The 20,314-nt window shown below is 35.0% G+C and overlaps 1 long non-coding RNA gene and 1 pseudogene across 2 annotated transcripts in view; one reads left to right on the top strand and one right to left on the bottom strand.

The window, feature by feature from the left end:
- The window catches only part of LOC118529579 (uncharacterized), a 479,669-nt gene that overhangs the window by 236,488 nt on the left and 222,867 nt on the right, over nucleotides 1–20,314 (bottom strand). The window lies entirely within an intron of this gene.
- On the top strand, nucleotides 12,640–14,222 carry LOC118539818 (nucleosome assembly protein 1-like 1 pseudogene; annotated as a pseudogene).

The following is a 20,314-nucleotide window of genomic DNA, read 5'->3' as shown; positions in this document are numbered from 1 at the left end:
AAAAAATTAAGTATATCCTGTTACGTATTTAATCAGGGATTTTGCAGCTCTTTTATATCAGAACATTCAGATCAACATATTCTTCTGAATACCTGCCTCTGTCTATGGAAGTAACAATGAGTTTTTTTTAACAACTATTCCCTTATTATGGGCAGCTAGATTCCACTTTTCTTTCTCTCATTCTTTCTTTTTTTCCCCCATACAGAAATATTGCAATAAATATCTTGTACCTATGGATACGCCTGTGAGTGTTTCTTCAAGGTAAATTGTAATAGAGTTAATGAGTAAAGGACTTGTACATTTGTTGAATTCTGTTATCTTATGCAGAGTTGCCCTCCAAAATGTGTCAGTTGTATATTAGAGTCCTAATATTCCTGAACCCTTAACGGTGCTAAAAAAAAAAAAATGACATGTACATTTTACATACAAATTTAATATATTTAAGAATTTAGGGATTTTGGTGGCTGTTTTGGTTTCTGTTTGTTTTTGTTTTGTTTTGGAGAAAACATCCATATCTCTTTCAATTAATGGGGGGGGGGATTGTTTGTTTGAAGACGGTTATACCAGAACTTCTGTTCCTGTTTTGACTAGAGAGGGTCATGGCAGATCAAAGCTGCCTCTGAGAAAAATTAGAAAATCCAAATAAAATACAGAAATCATCCTTTTGGGACGATCGATAGCTGCTGAGACAATGAGAAATAATGGCAGACTCCAGAGAGGGAAAAAGCTCTGGAGTGGAGAGAACTCCTCAGCCTCTCTTATTCTGGGACATTTGCTGATTCTGGGCATGCGGAATAGAGAAAATACAAGGATGTTAGCTGAAAAACCTAAAAGGCTAGGGACTAACCAGAGGTGGACTGAACTGCTAAGAGTGGCATTTTTATAAGAACCATATTGTATTTAAATTTTGATTATGGGGAATTGAATGTTTACATCATTTAACTCTTACATTCTTCTCATATCTTTTGATAGAACTTTAAAATTCTTCCACATATGTATGATTTTTTAGTTTATTTCTGCATATTTTCTAGTGTTTACTGCTTGCAATTACAAATGACTTTTTTTTCATTACATTCATCTATTTACTTGTTTTTAATTTTGGTTTGAGGTATAGCATACATGAAGGAAAGTTCAAAAATCTTAAGTTTATATTTTTCAGCATAAGGTACTGGAGCAACCAGAGATCCATATGCAAAAAAATTAATCTAGATCCATACTTAGTACCACATAGAAAATTTAACACAAAATAGATCACAGACCTAAAAATGTAAAACATAAAACTTCTAGGAGACAACCTTTGTGACCTTGGATTAGGCAAAGATTTCTAAGACATGAGAACAGCACAATCCACAATCAGACTTCTTTAAAATTAAAAACTTCTGTTTTGAAAAGATACCATGAGAAGAATAAAAAGGTAATTCACAACAGAGAAAATATTTGCAAAGTACATATCTGATTAAAAAAGCTTGTATCCAAAATATATAAGAATTCTCAAAACTCAACAATAAGAAAACAAACAACGTAAATTTTAAAAGTGGACAAAAGATCTGAACAGATGTTTTACCAAAGGAGATATAGCAATAGTAAATAAGCACATGAAAAGATGCTCAGCATAATTAGTTATTAGGGAAATGAAAATTAAAACCACAATGATACCGCTACATACTTATTAGAATGGCTAAAATAAAAAGGTTTATTGTTCCATGTGTTGACAAGGCTTTGGAAGAATTTAAAATCTCACACACTGCTGATAGGTTTGTAAAATGGTACAACCACTGCATAAACAGTTTAGTAATACCTTAAAAAGTTAAACATACACCTACTATATGATCCATTCATTGCACTTCTAAGTATTTCTCTAAGATAAACGAAAACATGTATCCATATAAAGACTTGTACAGGAATCTTCATTCCAGATTTATTTGCCATAGCCTGAAACTGAAAATGCATCAACAGATTATTGATGAATAAACTGTGGTAAATTCGTAATGGAATACTACTTAACAATTAAAAAAAAAAAGAATGAACCATTAGTATATGCAATAACATGAATGAATCTCAAAATAATGATGCTGGATGAAAGAAGCGAGGCTAGAAAGAGTATGTACTGTATAATCACATTTTATAATTTACTAGAAAATGGAAACTGATCTACACTGACAGAAAGTAGATTGGTGGTTGCCTGGAGACATACAGGGAGAGAGGGCTATTAGAAAGAAGTACAAAGGCACATGAGAAAAGTTTTGGCGATGATTAAATACGTTCATTATCTTGGTTATGGTGATGATGCCATGGGTGTATATTTATGTCAAAAACTTATCAAATTATAATCTTTAATATATGAAGTTTATTGTATATGAATTATACCGTAATAGAGCTATTAAAAATTAAAATAATGAATTCCTGCTGCCCTATCTTAAGTTTATAGATTAATGAATTTTCACATATATACATATGTGTATAAAACCAGCTGGAAACATATAGACAATATCCAGCACCCCAGACGTTTGATCATGCTTTTTTTCCAGTCAACTCATCTGCCAGAGTCCTTTATTATTCAGACTTAGTTTACCTCTTCTTGAGCTTTATGCAAAGGGTACCATACAGTATAACTGTTTTGTAACTTCCTTCTTTATTTTACATGTATCAGTAGTTTGTTCTTTTTGTTGTATTTTGTTATATAAATACTATTTATCTTTTTTTTACTATAGATAGGCACTTGAATGGTTTTCAAATTTTTGGATATTATCAATAAGGCAGCTCTGAATATTCTTGTATATATCTTTTGGGGGACATAAAGACTCATTTCCTTGAGGTTCAACTACTGGGTTATAGACAAGATATTTGTTTAGTTTTAGTAAATATTGCATATAGTATTCTAGGGTGTAACTGTTTGCATGCCCAATAATTCTTGTTATTATATATCCTTTCCACCTCTTAGAGAACTTAAGTTTTTATTTTGATGGTATTGATTCTTATGGTATGCAGTTGTATTAAAATCTGTTTTTAATTCACATTTCCCTGTTAAATAATAGTGTTGAACACCTATTAATATGCTTATTGGCAACTTGGAGAGCTTCTTTTATGTGTTGCCTGTTATAGTATGTTGATATTTTTTAAATTGTGTTGTTTATCTTCTTCATAATTTAAAAATTTTATTGTGTATGTCAGTGGTTTGTTCATTTTTATACCTGAATCATATTCCATTGAATGAATATATCAGACTTTATCCAACGATATATTTTAACCATTGAATAAATGATAACACAATTCAACACTAATTTTATTATTTTGCTTCTATCTGTGGTTACTTCTCCATCTCACATCTACTGCTGTGCATTCATGTTTTCTCCTTTTTATTCTTGATATTTAACTAATAATCTCTTTGTTTCCTTAATTTTAATAATTGATCCCTGAAATATATTTCAATTCTATTTGACTGTTTACTGATTTAGTGTTTTCTAGTCTTATCTCAAACTTCTTAATTTTTCCTTGAGTTTATTTTATTTCTAATTGTGTAGTTTATTCATTCATTGATTCACTCACTCATTACCACATCCTGGTGACAGCTATGTACTAGGCCCTTTTTTGGAAGCTGGAAATACAGCATTGAACAAATAGACAAAACTCTATTTTTATGGAGTTTACATTTTTGTAAAATATTTTTAAGTAGAATGCTTATGAAATTTTTAAATAGATTTGAAAAATATTGACAATATCAATTTTCCTCTGAGCACTGAACTAACTGAACTCTTAAGTATCTGATACACAATGTTGTTATTTATACTGTTTTTTGGATATGTTATAAATTTAATTTTCATTTTTGTCTGTTACCTTAGAGAAATGGAAGACAGTTACCCTGGTTGTTTAATTTTCAGGGGGTATGGGATTTTGTTTATGTACTTATTATTAGTACCTATGTTTATTGCACAATAATCAGAATATGTCTACACTTTTTCTACACCATGGAATTTAAATTTTATTTGTGTTAAATTTTTAGCAAATATTCTTTTAGCACATTAAATAGAAAGACATTCTTTATTTTCAAGGAAATGTATTTTATATGTCTCTATTAGATTCTCAGGAATAATTATATTTTGCAGTCCTTAATATTATTTATATTTTTTGCTATTGTACCAAACTTTACCCAAAGATATGTTCCAATTATTTATTCTTTATTTAGTGCCATTTTCCATGAAAATGGTACATTAATTTTTCAAAAAATATTCAATTTAATTTTATTATTTAATGTGATAATTTCTTTATAAAATGTCTCTCTTGAATCATTAATGCTTTAAGTCTTCAATTAAAATTTGCTTAATATTAATCATGTGATTCATGAAAAATATTTATTTATACCTGATCTTTATAATATTTCTAAACTATTCATTTTTTCCTTGACTATTTATTTTCAACCTGAATCACTTGTTCTACACACATATCTTAATTATGCATTTTTAAAACATTTGTTTAAATCTAATCAAGATACTTTGACAGGGTAAATTTATTAACATTTATTCAACTGAGAGTCTTATCTTAATGCTATATTTTCGTGTTATATTTGTATTTTAAGTATTTTTTTAATTTTAATGTTTCTTTCACTGTATGGTTTATAGTATCTTTATGTCATTTTGTGTGTTTATGATTTCTTTCAGAAATAATTAGTTGTTTCTATAATCTATTTTTAGTCCTTATGGGTTCTTCCAATACCACTTTATTTAATTACCTTGCAACTTGATTTTTCTAGATTTAAACAAAATTTATTGTCCATGTATATTCCACTCTGAGATAAGAAAAAACATCATTCATAAACTTCTTATAAGCTCGTATCCTCATACTCTATATTTCAATTTTTGTTACCTATATTTTTAAGTTCTACAATATCAAGAGTTATAGATACTTTGCTCAATCAACATTTTCCAGTTAATTTCTCTTAGTTTTACATTTCAATAGATTCCACATTCACCACCAGTCCTTTACAATAACTCCTTTATTCATCTGTTTGTCAGTATAATTCCATCACTAGGTGGTTTTTCAAGAAGCCATGCATGTTATAGATATTTCTTTCTCATATTTGAAAATAATTGTCTTGGGGTGCCTGGGTGGCTCAGTCGGTTAAACATCTACCTTCGGCTCGGGTCATGACTCCAGGAACTGGGATTGAGTCCTGCATTGGGCTCCCTGCTCAGAGAGGTGCCTGCTTCTCCCTCTCACTCTGCTGTTCCCACTGCTTGTGCTCTCTTGCTCTCTCTCTCTCTCTCTCCCCCAAATAAATAAATAAATAAAATCTTAAAACAAGAAAGAAAGAAAGAAAAAGGAAGGAAGGAAGGAAGGAAGGAAGGAAGGAAGGATGGAAGGAAGGAAGGAAGAAAGGAAGAAAGGAAGAAAGAAAGAAAAAGAAAATAACTGTCTTATCACTTGAGCCGTATCTTTGCAGGTGATTGTATGGGGTAAAGATTGGGGAGATGCACCTTGGAATTAGGCACATTGGATTCAGTTCATAAACCACTTCTTAAATTTTATGCTGTGTATATTGCCCTGACTATATGTCTTTACTCATGATGATAAGAAAGCTGCTGGGTTACAAGGGAGATCTTTGTCTTTCATTTTCTTCTATGAGGTGATCTCTCACCTATTTATCTTTGTTTAATGAAATCAGTAGGTGCAGAGCTTCCTGCAAAGGTGTCATTTTATGTCTCTCCTTACTCTGTCCTGCCTGCACTCTGTGCTGTTTTAGTTTCAAGCCATGAGTCACATTCGTGACTTCCACATGTGTCACCAACTTGTGAGAACCCTGAATGCAGCTTGATCATCTGCTAGGGCATGTTGCTTTCATGCCCTCTCAGTATTTGCTCTGAATTTTATTTCTTACATTGAGTACTGGCAGTGTAGATGTTTTCCAATTATATCAAAAATTGAGTAGTCTATGTGGATCATTCTTTCTGTAGTTTTCAGTTGGTTTCAGGAGGGAGAGGGGTAAAAATGGCTTTCATTTGCCATTTTTATCTGAAAGTCTCCAGATTGTTTCTTAGCTGAGTCATATAACAAAAAGATAGTTGCTTGGGAACAATTTAATCACACACTTTATATAAACTAGTAACTGAATTTTCTTTGGAGTTAAGTTAAACATTATAATTAATTGAAAGTACAACATACCAATTTCAGTTTAGTGTTGATAACTTGAGCCTTTTCATACAGGGTAAGTTGTGTTTAGCCTAAGAAAACATGGTCTGCTTCTCAGTTCAGCTGTCTTGTTTCATTTTCAAATCCACTCTTGGCTGTAGTCGAGGAGCTGCTGAAGAAGCTATCTTTGACACTCACCCATAGACAAGAGAGCCTTTGTGGAAGCTAAGGTTTCCAGTGGAGTAGTTCCAGCAGACTGCTGGAGCAAGAAAACATGAGTTTGGATGCTTTGGAGTGGTTGAGAGGAACAGTTTGGCTTTGCCTATATAACCCCACCTCCAAGGTAGCACAGTGCAGTGACAAGAGAGATTTTCTCAGCTCCTGATTTCTCCCATGGGGGAAAGTGAGAGCATGTGAATGAGTGCCCAGTTTCCTCAACTCTATGGAATGTTGCCAAAGAGGCCCATTTCTTTATCACCCATTCATTGTACTGAGTCATGAGCTGCATGACTGGAGGGTAGGAAGAGGTTGGGAGAATGGCATATAGGACTCTTGGTAGGCACAAAAGGGATGTGGATCCTACTAACTGTGTCACAGATTCCACCAAGAAATCCAAAAATGAGCCGCTAGGAATGTCTCACCCACAGATTCCTCTAACTTTCCCAAGGGCATCCCCAGCATAGCCACCTCACCCGCCCACACTCCCATCCTATGGCCAGTTCTCTGTGCATAATACTGATGGTGGCAAGAGCAAGCTTCAACAGATATCTAGTGAATATATGCAGAAAGCTGGGTAAAATTTGCAAGCCAGGGATAAGCAACAGACTTGAGCTTCAGCTCCACCCTTGGGAAAGCAAAAGAGAGGCTTCTAGCACCCAGTCTGGTGCATTACAGGATTAAGACAAGGCATACAAGTTAACGAATTCTGCCTCAAAAGAAGAAGAGAAAGCAAGAAGCATGGAGTAGATGTGTCCCTAGACAATCTAAAAAAGTCTCAGACCCCTTAAAAGGGCTGACAGAAGGTGTTTCTCTCCAGTTAGTAAGACTGGAGGAGGTGACTACAACTTTAAATGCAGACAGCAATGCACTACTTCAAGGAGCATGAAAAATCAGGAAAACATGACACCACTAAGGGATCTCAATAATATTCCATTAACCAATCCCAAAGACATTATAGAGATATTTGTTTATTTAACATTTATATTTATTTTTTATTAATATAATAAAATATTAGTTTTATTTTTATTACATATTTATTTATCCTTGTAACACTGGAATAAGTCTATAGGATATATTTATCCTTATAACATTTAAGGATAAAGAATTTAAAATAGCTGTTTTAAGGAAGCTCAAAGAACAGGAAAACATATAAAGGCAATTCAACAAAATCAGAAAAACAGTACATAAATAAAATGAGAAGATTAACAAGGAGATATATCATAAAAAATAACCAAAAAGAAATTGTGGAGCTAAAGGATACACTGAATGAAATGAAAAATGCAATGGAGAACATCAATAACAGAATAATTGAAGCAGAAGAATCTGTGAGATAGAAGACAGGAGCTTGAAATTACCCAGTAAGAGGACTAGGAAGATAAAAGAATGAAAAATGGTGAAGAATGACAATAAAAGCATAAAAATAAATAATCTGTAAATTATTGGAGTTCTAAAAGAGAGGGAAAGGGGCATAAAGATTATTTTAAAAAATAATGGCTGAGAACATCCCAAATCTGTGGAGAGATTTGGATATCTAAGTTCATGGAGCCCACAGGTCACAAAATAAACTCAACTTAGAGAGATCTTCTCCAAGACACATTATAGTAAAACTGTCAAAAGTCAAAGAAAAAGAGATAATATTAAAAGTAGCAAAAGAAAAGAAGCTGTAACTTACAAGAGAATTTCATAAGTCTGTCAGTGGACAGATGGTTTCCCTGGTGAATTCTATCAAACATTTAAAGAAGAATTAACACTGATCCTTCTCTAATTCTTCCAAAAAATTGAAGAGAAGGGAGCATTCCTACACTCATTATACGAGACCAACATTACACTGATAGCAAAGCCAGATAAGAAAACTAAAAAAAGAATATTACAGGCTAACATTCCTACTGAATATAGATGCAAAATTTCCCAATGAAATATTAGCAAAATGAATTAAATTGCATATTAAAAGGATCATACACCATGATCAAATGGGATTCATCTCTGGGATGCAAGGATGGTTTAACACATGCAAATTAATAAATGTGATACACCACATTATGAAAGATAAAAATCACATGATCATCTCAAAAATGCAGCAAAAGCATCTATATGTAAAAACATATTTCCATTATAAAACTTCTCAACAAGTTGGGTTAAAAGAAATGTACCTAAAACATAATAAAGGCTATATATGACAAGCCCACAGCTAAACAATCCTGAGAAAGAACAAATCTGGAAGCATCTCATTTCATAATTTCAAACTATCCCACAAAGCTATAGTAATCAAAACAGTTTAAGATGGTATAAAAATAGGCACATAGACCAATAGAACAGAATTGAGACCCCAGAAATAAACCCTTGAATACATGGTCAGCTAATATTTGACAAGGGAGCCAAGAATACTCAGTGGGGGAAAGATAGCCTCTTCAGTAAGTGCTGACAGAAAACTAAATAACCACATGCAGAAGAATTAAATTGGACTCCTATCTTACAACACTCATAAAAATTAACTTGAAATGGGTTAAAAACTCAAAGGTAAAACTTGAAACCATAAAACTCGTAGAAGAAAATATATGGAAAAAGCTTTTTGACATTGGTCACAGCAATGATTTTTTAGTTATGACACCAAAAACACAAGCAACAAAAGCAAAACTGAATAAGGGGGGGGCTACATTAAACTAAAAAGCTTCTGCACAGCAATAGAAATAAATGACAAACTGAATGATAACAACCCACAGAATGGGATAAAATATTTGCAAATCATATAGCTGATAAGGAGTCAATATCCAAAATATATAGGGAACTCATCCAATCAATAGTAAAAAAACAAACAAACAAACAATCTAATTTTAAAATGGGCAGAGGAACTGAACAGACATTTCCCCAAAGAATATATACAAATGGCCAACAGGTCCACGAAAGGATACTCAACATCACTAATCAGGGAAATGCAAATTAAAACCACAGTAAGATACCACCTCAAACCTGTTAGAATGGCTAGTATCAAAACGACAAAACATAACAAGTGATGGTGAGGATATGGACAGAAGAGAACCCTTTTGCACTATTGGTAGAAATGTAAATTGGTGTAGTTATGTGAAACAGTACGTAGCTTCCTTAAGAAATTAAAGATAGAACTACTATATGACCCAGCAATCCCACTTTTGGGTATATATCCAAAGGAAATGAAATCAGAATCTCAAAGAGATATCTGTACTGCCATGTATATTACAACATTATTCATAATAGCCAAGATATGGAAACAACCTATAAGTCTGGCTATAGATGAATGGATAATGAAGACACAACACATTTATACATATGATAGAATATTATTTAGCCATGAGAAAGAAGGCAATCTTGCCATTTGTCACAATATGGATGGATCTTGAGGACATTATGCTAAGTGAAATAAGCCAGACAGAGAAAGACAAATACCATATGATATCACTTATATGTGGAATCTAAAAAAGTCAAAGTCATAGAAACAGAGATTAGAATGGTGTTTGGAAGGGGCTGGGGGAGCAGAGTAAATAGGGAGAGGTAGGTCAGAGGATACAAACTTCCAATTATAAAATGAATAAGTTCTGGGGATGTAACATAGAACATGGAGATTATGGTTAATAATATTTGATATGTACTTGAATGTTGTTAGAGAGTAAATCTTAAATGTTCCCACCACAAAAAAGAAATGGTAATTATGGGAAGTGATGGAACTGTTAACTAACCCTACTGTGGTCATCATTTCACAATTTATAAGTATATCAAATCCTGACAACATATAGCTTAAACTTACACAATGTTATATGACAATTATATTACAATAAGCTGGGACAAAATAAATGTTGGTTCAAATTATTTTTGAACATTATATAGAAAATAAAGCATATCTGTGGACCAGAAAATTGGTCTGAGGGTTCCTGTGTCTCCCTCTGATATAGTCATAGCTATTTTTGGCAAGTTTGTCTCCCCCCTCTGGAATATAGATATTTTTTTCTTCACATTTCATCATCTCTTTTGTAAATGCTCTCTCTCTAGCTGTTCATATCACTTCCTATGGTAAATAAATTTTACCTCTAAGCATTCAAAGAGATCTCGCACTATACACACTCTAAGAGCTGTTTTGTAGTTACTGCTCTTTGCTGAACTTATTATGCATATATTCAGATGTCGGAGGGCTCTGTCTGCTATTGCAGTAAAAATTGTATCCAAATGAGAAGATTTCATCCTTCCTCACTCACGTCATGAGGAACAAAGCTAGGTATTCCTACCAGGTAACACTGCCATTTGGCAAGAGACCTAACTAGTTTCTTTGAAATGCAACACTATGAGGATCATAGCACCAGGGGGACAGCAGGAATGTTCTACCATTACTTCTTGGAATTTCAGCTACAACTTCCTTAAAAAAAAAAAAAAAAAAAACTAAACAAATGTTTGTTCCGAGCTCCAAATATATTTAAAGTGGTTTTAAAATATCTAATGTTTGCAATATATGTTAAGATATATGTCACTTTCATTGTTAATTATTTATATAATGGAAATGTCTTGATTTGAGAGTTAGGTTTCCATTTATCCTCAGCAATCCTGGTTTTTGCATGCTTTCAACTTTGTGAATTATTTTAAAATAGCATATGTTTACTGAGGAAAATATGAGCCATTTAAATTGGAAATCCAGTCAATTACTCATAGAGTTATATTTCAAATTGTGATTACACAAATCTCTGAACAACAACAACAAAATTACAATACCAAATACTGACAAAAATATGGAATAACAGGAACACTCGTTCATTGCTGGTGGGAATGCAAAATAGTACAGCCACTTTGGAAAACAGTTTGGCAGTTTCTTACCAAGCTAAACATAGTCTTACTATACAATCCAGCATTCACACCCCTAGGCATTTACAGTTGAATTGAAAACTTGCATTCACACAAAAATCTGCACATGAATGTTTATAGGAGCTTAATTCATAATCCCTCAAAACTGAAAGTAATCATGATATCCTTCAGTAGATAAGTGGAGAAACTGGTACAATCATACAATGTAATATTATTCTGTGATTAAAAAGAAATGAGCTATCAGTCCATGAAAAGACATAAAGGAACCTTAAGTGAATATTGCTAAATGAAAGAAGTGAGTCTGAAAAGGGTATATACTGTATAATTTCAGCCACATGACTTTCTGGGAAAGGAAATACTATAGAGATAGTAAAAAGATCAATGGTTGACAGGGGTACCAGGGGGAGTGGGAGGGATGGTCAACAGGTGAAGCACAGGCAATTTATAGGGTAATGGAACTATTATATATTATAGTGTAATGGTAAATACATGACGCTAGGCATTTGTCAAAACCCATAGAACTGTAAAACACAGAGTGGACTTTGAAGTAAACTTCGAACTTTCCTTCATAATGTATCAGTATTCTTCTTTAACTGTGACAAAGGTACCACATTGAAGATATAATAATAGAAAAAACTGTGTGTGAGCAAGAGGGAGTATGTGGGAACTCTCTGTACTATCTGCTCAATTTTTCTAAGACATCTAAAACTGTTCTAAAAATTAAGTGGAAAAATGATCTTGTGTCAGATTTGTCTCTCTTATATAGTGTTTCTGATTTCAAGTAAATCTTATCACCTATTCAATTGCACAAGGTAGAAAATTAGGCATTACTCTTGACACCTCTCCCTCATGTTTTGATGCACTTTACTTCCTAAATATCTTGTAAACCCACATTCTTCTCTCCATGCCCAACTCCTGTGATATAATAACCTGTGGCCATGCTAGGATGCTAGGATAATCAAAATCGAGAGCCTCTACCTACATCCACTTTGCAACTTCTATCCTCTCTTTTATACAATGCCTATGGAGTAACCTTTCAAAATGCAAACCATGTCATTCTCTCTACTCAAAACCATTTAAGGATGCTCCTGTTACCTGGATAAATGCAAAGATTACACACATCTATGCATGCACTGGCCCCTACCTGCATCCCAGCCTCAACTCTTACTATACTACCTTGATTGCCCTTTAGCTATATTGATTTTCTTGTAGCCTTGCACTCTTTATTCCCTCTTCCACTATAGGAATATTACATATGTTGTTGACTCCAATATGACATTTTTTTCCTCTGCCATCTCCCTTGTTTGTTTCACGTTTTTACTTAAATTCTAGTTCATTGCTTTTTTTAGAGCCATCTGCTCATGACACCACCTCCTGCTCCTCCTGCTGCTGCTGCCGCCATCCTGAATCACTGCCTGCATAGCTCCAGCAGCCTGGCTTCCCATGCTAGCCACCGATATTTGGAGTTCTTACAACATGGCAGACATCAACGACAAAGAACAGTCTAAATTTGATCAAGATTTGGATGATGTTGAAGAAGTAGTAGAAGCTGGTAAAGAAACAATAATCAAAGCACATTATCTGACTGTTCAGATGATGCAAAATCCTCAGATTCTTACAGCCTTTCAAGAGAGACTTGATGTCTGGTAGAAACACCAACAGTATACATTGAAAGTTTGCTTGGGTAGTTAAAAGACAAGTGAATACTCTCAAAAACCTTCAAGTTAAATGTGCACAGATAGAAGCCAAATTCTATGAGGAAGCTCATGATCTTGAAATAAAGTATGTTGTTCTCTATCAGCCTCTATTTGATAAGTGATTTGAGATCATTAATGCAATTTATGAACCTAAGGAAGAAGAATGTGAATGGAACCCAGATGAGGAGGATGAAATTTCAGGGAATTACTGAATTTTGGTAGACTGTTTTTAAGAATGCTTATTTGTGGGGTGTCTGGGTGGCTCAGTTGGTTAAGCACTGGACTCTTGGTTTCAGCTCTGGTCATGATCTCAGGGTCGTGGAGTCCTGCATGGGGCTCACACTCAATGCAGAGTCTACTTGCCCCTCTCCCTCTGCTCCTCCTCACGCACACTCTCTCTATGTCTCTCTCTCTCTCATAAATAAATAAAATCTTAAAAAAAAAAAAAGAATGTTGACTTGCTCAGTGATATGGCTCAGGAGCATGATGAATCTATTCTGAAGCACTTCAGACATTTTAAAGTGAAGTTCTCAGATACTGGCCAGCCCATGAGTTTTGTCCTAGAACTTTCCTTTGAACCCAATAAATATTTCACAAATGAAGTGTTGACAAAGACATATAGGATGAGGTCAGAACCAAATGATTCTTAACCCTTTTCTTTTGATGGACCAGAAATTATGGGTTATACAGGGTGTCAGACAGATTGGAAAAAAGGAAAAAATGTCACTTTAAAAACCATTAAGAAGAAGCAGAAACACAAGGGATGTGGGACAGTTCATACTGTGACCAAAACAGTTTCCAATGACTCTTCCTTTAGTTTTTTGTTTTTTGGTTTTTTTTTTTTTGCCCTTCCTGAAGTTCCCAAGAGTGGAGATTTGGGTGATGATGCTGAAGCTATCCTTGCTGCAGACTCTGAAATTGGTCACTTTTTATTTAAGTGTTTAATCCCAAGGTCAGTGTTATACTTTACTGGAGAAGCTATTGAAGATGATGATGAAGAAGAAGAAAAAGAAGGAGGAGGAGGAGGAAGAAGAAGAGGAAGAGGAAGAAGAAGAGGAAGAGGAAGAAGAAGAAGAAGAAGAAGAAGAAGAAGAAGAGGAAGAGAAGAGAAGAAGGAGAAGAAAGAAGAAGCAGAAGAAGAACAACAGGGAGATGAGGAAAATGATCCAGACTATGACTCAAAGAAGGATCAAAACCCAGCAGAGTGCAAGCCAGCAGTGAAGCAGGATGGTCTACCTTCTGCTTCCCTGGAAAGGATAAATTTAGATCATTTGATAAGCCTATTTCAAGTTTTTATTGTTATTGTTTGTTTGCTTGTTTTCGTTTTTGCACCCTAAAATAAAAATATTAAATATAATTTTAGTTCTCTCACATACACACAAAATCTAGTTAACATATAATGTAGTATTAGTTTCAGGAGTAGAATATAGTGATTCATTACTTACATATTAACACCCAGTGCTCATCACAACAAGTGCCCTCCTTTTTTTAAAAAAAATATTTTACTTATTTATTTGTGAGAGATAGAGAGAGAGAGAGAGAGGGTGAGAGAGAGAGAGCATGAGCAGGGTGAGGGGCAGAGGGAGAAGCAGGCTCTCTGCTGAGCAGGGAGCCTGATGTGGGGCTCGATCCCAGAGCTGAAGGCAGATGCTTAATCCACTGAGGCACCCAGTCGCCCCTACAAGTTGCCCTCCTTAATGGCCATCACCCATGTAATTCCTCCCCACACCCACCTCCCCTTCAGCAACCCTCAGTTTGCTCTCTATAGTTAAGAGTCTATTTTATGGTTTGCCTTTCTCTATTTTTTTCTTTTCCCTATGTTCATCTGTTTTGTTTCTAAAATTCCACATTTGAGTGAAATTATATGGTATTTGTCTTTCACTGAATGACTTGTTTCACTTAGTATAATACTCTCTAGCTCCATCCACTTTGTTGGAAATGCCATTTCCCTTGTTAAATGTTCTGCACACATGCTATTTCTTTGGGAACTATACATCGGCTTAGTTGACATGATACAATTTTCCAATGGTCCACTTTAGCACTGTTTATTCTTCCTTGCAGCATTTGTCTCCATTTCTAATTTAAATTTGCTTTATGTGTTTATTTGAATATTTTCTGCTCTACCTCTACTCTGTAAGCTCTACAAGAGTGGGGATCAGCAACAATTTTTCCTTACTCTTCTATCTCATTATTTGCTATTATCTGACATAACGGTAAAAACTCAACACATATTCTATTGAATGAATAAAATAATGAACAAGTAAATGAAAGATTAAGTGAGTTTTCCAATGTGTTCTAAGAAAAAAACATAATATTGAGAAAGGAAGAATAGTAGACTGTAAGACAGAGGATCTAGGAATAAGTTTAACCAACGAAAAGAACCCCTTGTTTATTCTTTTCCTTTAGAATATAAAGCAGTCATATTTAGGTAACAGATCTATTTTCTCCTGAGCTATAACTCATTTCAAGGTATGTTGCCATTCAATGGAGTCCGCTATAGCTGTTGTCTTTGTTGTTAAAGAATTGTGTAGGCCGTGACAGTGCAGCTTCAAGGAAGACAGAGCGTTCAAGCTCTTCTTTTTGTAATCAGTCAGGGAAAGAATGTAGGGCCTAGATAGAACTAAGAGGGGTGAGGATCATCATGTGATACGGAGAAGTAGCATACAAAGCAACAACAAAGGACTAGTCCCCAGATAAGACCCCTCTTTCTCAAAACTACTAAAAGAAGGTGAACAATATGGGAGTGGTTAAATCTGGTTAACACAAATCTGGTTAAAGTCTTCAATAATTTTTGCTGAAAGTAAGTACCTTTCTTTTTCTCATTCTCAGCTAATCATCTTTCCCTTTAGCTTACTCAGAAAACGGAAGCACAATTTCATGGCTTTTGAGATGCATGAAGCCTTTAATGACTGAGGTCAGTCATTAAACACAGGAAATTATAGGTGATGTGGATTTAAATGTGTTAGAAATAAAGATGAAGCAGTCCTGCAATTACGTATAGAGAGTTGTCTGAGTGCCCTTGCTGCTATCCTGTTGCCATTACCATATGATGCGAGTCTACAACTGTTTATTTACTGTTTTCAAAGGATGCAATAAGCCCTTTTAGCAGCATGGCATTAAAAAAAACAAAACAGGTAAATTCTCAATGACAAATTAAACACTGAATTTTTGTGCATCAAGATGGTGAATGATAAATGTGTAACTTGCACTAAATGGTTATCTTAACCATTCACCTGGAGGCCATGGTTCTATCATTGACCGTATTAAGAGTACAACACAAAATTCAGCCAATGTAGCAAGCCCATCTACGTCAAATGCTATTTTTATATTAAGCAGATATTTAATATGCTAATTTAAACACATGCAATGTCAAAAGTTGTGTTTATATATTGCTCTATGAAGCAAGACGTTTTGTTCCAAACAAATGAACCTATTTTCTATTCTAAGTCTTTTTTGTGCATGCATGAGAAATGAGGTGATAGCTGTTACTGTGTTGGCGCCATTCATAGATTTTTCTCAAATAGTGAAATGGTACTAGTTTTATATCAATCAAGAGATGTTTCAGGGGTGCCTGGGTGGCTCAGTTGTTAAGCGTCCACCTTCGGCTCAGGTCATGATCCCAGGGTCCTGGGATCCAGCCCCGCATCAGGCTCCCTGCTCGGCAGGAAGCCTGCTTCTCCCTCTCCCACTCCCCCTGCTTGTGTTCCCTCTCTTGCTGTGTCTCTCTGTCAAATAAATAAATAAAATCTTAAAAAAAAAAAAAAAAGACGTTTCAAACAATAAATTCATTAAACTCTAACAAAACAGTTGGATTGATCTCATCCAATTTGGAAGCCCATTCTGTCAAAGATGAAATATCTAACATTAGCATTATTATAAATGTATATATCAGTTAGAAAAAAAATGACCCTGAAAATATTTTAGTTTTTGAAAGAACTAAATAAAATAGGGTGACAGTTTCTGAGGAGTAGAGGGGTGCCTGGCTGGCTCAGTCAGATAGTAGTGTATGCAACTCTTGATCTCCCGGGGTCGTGAGTTTGAGTCCCATGTTGGCCATAGAGATTCCTTAAAAAAATAAAAAAATAAAAAAATAAAAAATAAAAATAAAATTTCTAAAAAAAAAAAAAAGGAGTAGAAAGCACAATCCTATCACAGGTTCAGAAAGGAGAACCAATAAACAGTAGTGATAATTCAACTTTCTAATCACTGAATATTCACTTCACTTCCCTTTACCTGTGAAATACATTCACGAACTTCCCAAGAGAGAAAATCAAAATTCCATTTAGTTACAGCATCAAGCTCAAAGCTCAGGATCTCTGGGTAATAGATGAGTGGTAGTCTTTATATTAGGTCCTGCTATGACTCCTATTGTTAATTTATGAACTGCAAGGGCAAGTTACATATGTACCCCCAAACTCAATACACACTAGCATATCAGGGGTGAGATAATGCCATAAACACTTGTATTCAGAAAAGGAAAGATGAGTGCTAAGGAAGACCTGCTGAAATCAGCTGGGCAGATGCAAGCATGTTCTCTAGTTAAGCCCCTCTTCTGTGAGTGGGTCCTCTAGTCCATGGACTCTGCCCTTTGGGAGGTTCTTTCTTTCCTTTATGGTGCTTGGCTACATCTTTAATGAGCATTGGAGAATGTGCCCTCTTTAAGGTCCTAGAGAATGACTGGCCTAAAAGACATGGAAAAACTTTCAATGAAAGATCTCATTCCTAAATTGAGAATCTTCCTTAAAAACCTCAATGACCTCCATATCTATTTGCCTCCAGTGAGTTCCATGTACCAATTATTCTCCTTAGATTTCTCACCTCCCACTTCCCCTTTCTATTTTAACTTAAATGTGGATATTTTAATAAAATTTAAACCTTAAATCTCTTTTTACTGAGCCATTTTGTCCAGTTAAAATACTTTACTAAATGTCATACTCTTAGATGGCTCTTCACCATGAGACATTTTAATACTTTCACAGATTTTAACAATGATTGTGACAGCCATACTACTCCAATTGCCTTTGATATGTAACAAATTATCCCTAAATTAGTGGTATAAAACAATAACTATTTGATTATGTTCATGGATTCTACAGATCAGGAAGTCAGAAAAGGCACAGCAGACATGACCATTTTCTAAGGTATCTGGGGCCTCAGCTGGGACAACTGGAGCTGAAGGATGCACTTACAAGATAACTTCTCTACTTAGATGGCTGGTGATAGAAAGTAGAATGGTGGTTTTCAAGGGCTGGTGGGAGGGGAAAATGCAAAGTTACTGTTTCATGGGTACAGTTTCCATTTGAGAGGATGACAAATTTCTGGGGATGGATGGCACACAGTGAATACACATAATGCCACAGAACTGCACGCTTAAAAATGGTTTAGGTCAACTTTATGTAATGTAATTTTACCACATTTAAAAAAAAAAAGGCTACTGCTTGGGCTAAGATGACTGAAAAGCTTGCTTAGATGGAACTGTTTACTGGAGCATCTAACACCTGGCCTATGTGGTTTGGGCTTCTCATACTATATTGGCTGCAATCTGCAAGGGCCATTCCAAAAGGAAGCCTCCAGACAGTGAGCATTCTGACCTACTCTTGCAAGTCATAGAGCATACCTTCTGCCACACTGTATTGGTTGAAATGATCACAAACCCATCCAAATTGAAGAGGAGGGGTAGTAGCCCCTACCTTTCAATGGGAGGAATGGCAAGGAATTTGAGACTATGTTTTAAGAGTGCCACATGTACCCTTGACTTAACCCTTGTGACAAAGCTCAGTTTAAATTAGCCTTTGTCATTAAAGGTGTTCTCTGTTTCATTTTCTACTTAGATTTGTGAAGGAGTTTTATATTCCAGAACTGCAATTCACCAAATTTCTGAAAGTCCCTTTTCTTCTTTGGTTGCCAACCTTTTTATCCTTTCTTTTAATCCCTTTTTTATCCTTTTTAAAATTTTTTTATTTTTTTTAAAGATTTTTATTTATTTATTTGACAGAGAGAGACACAGTGAGAGAGGGAACGCAAGAAGGGGGAGTGGGAGAGGGAGAAGCAGGCTTCCCGTGGAGCAGGGAGCCCAATGCAGGGCTCGATCCCAGGACCCTGGGATCATGACCTGAGCTGAAGGCAGACGCTTAACGACTGAGCCACCCAGGCCCCCATTATCCTTTTTTTCAAAAAAGATTTTATTTATTTATTAGAGAGAGAGAGAGATAGAAAGAGAGAGCATGAGCAGGGGTGCAGGGTGGGCCAGAAAGGTGTGGGGAGAGGAGAAGTGGACCCCCCACTGAGCAGGAAGCCAGATGGATGCAGGGCTCCATCCCAGGACCCCAGGATCATGACGTGTGCCAAAGACAGAGGCTTAACCGACTGAGCCACCCAGGCACCCCCATTCTTTTTATCCTAAGCTACTATCTCTCATAGTCCCTTGCCCAAAGGCTACCAACAACTAAAACACAATACCAGCATTTATTTTTCCAACATCTTCTCATAGGCGTTATCCTTTCCAAACAAATAACTCAGAATTTTGCTAAATATGTTGCCACTACATATGGATTGTAATATTTTTTCTAGACTAAGAATATCAGTTTCCCCAATGCTCTTTCAACCCACTTATTAAGGCAACTCCCCATATTCTAAGCCACTTTGTGTATTAGTCAGGATAGGTATTATGTGTTATAGAAAATAACTTTAAAAATGCAGTGAAATTTTTTTTCCTAACATATCTCCTGTCCAACTCAGGTCATCAGGGAAGCTCTGCTAATGTTAGTCACTTCAGGAGGTAGGCTGATGGAGACCTCATTTCAATACATGTGGTGAATCAAGACCTGACTTTTAAAGCTTCTGCCTAAAAGTTATATGCCTCACTTCTGCTCACATTTAATTGGCTAAAGCAATTTACTTAGGCACACCTAACTTCATAGAGCAAAGATGTTCAATGTTACTATGTGTCCCATAAAGAGGAGAACTGGAAACATTTATGAACTGCACTAATGACTAGTAAAGGGTTCTAAATGATAAGGTCTACAATATCTAAATTCGGTTATTTGTATTTTGATGCCCTGTTAAGTAGATTCAATGGCACTGTAGTACTGGGAATAATTACAATTTTAATTTTATTCAAATGTAATACACTTATGTAGATTTTCTTAACTGTGGATATATAATTTTAAAAAAGAAAGTTAGGAAATAAAAATTAGAATTCCCCCAAACAAATAAAAAAGCATTTCCTGACAAATAGGATTCTTAAATGCTGGAAATTTTTTCTAAAGAAAATTATGTTTTTCTCCGAAGTATCTGCTATCAGAGAATGGGATGATTATGCACACTGAGCTTTCTGAAATAGTTTGCATGTAACATTAAGACTAAACTGGTATTACTGTTTAACCTTCTCAGATACTGCTCGTTGGATAGTAAATTGGTACAATCTTTCTTGAAACTAATTTGGCAATATGTAT

Source organism: Halichoerus grypus, chromosome 6 (genome assembly GCF_964656455.1).
Source record: "Halichoerus grypus chromosome 6, mHalGry1.hap1.1, whole genome shotgun sequence".
Taxonomy (NCBI): Eukaryota; Metazoa; Chordata; class Mammalia; order Carnivora; family Phocidae; genus Halichoerus; species Halichoerus grypus.
Note: the sequence above shows the minus strand (reverse complement) of the source record. Positions and strands in the feature narration are given on the sequence as shown.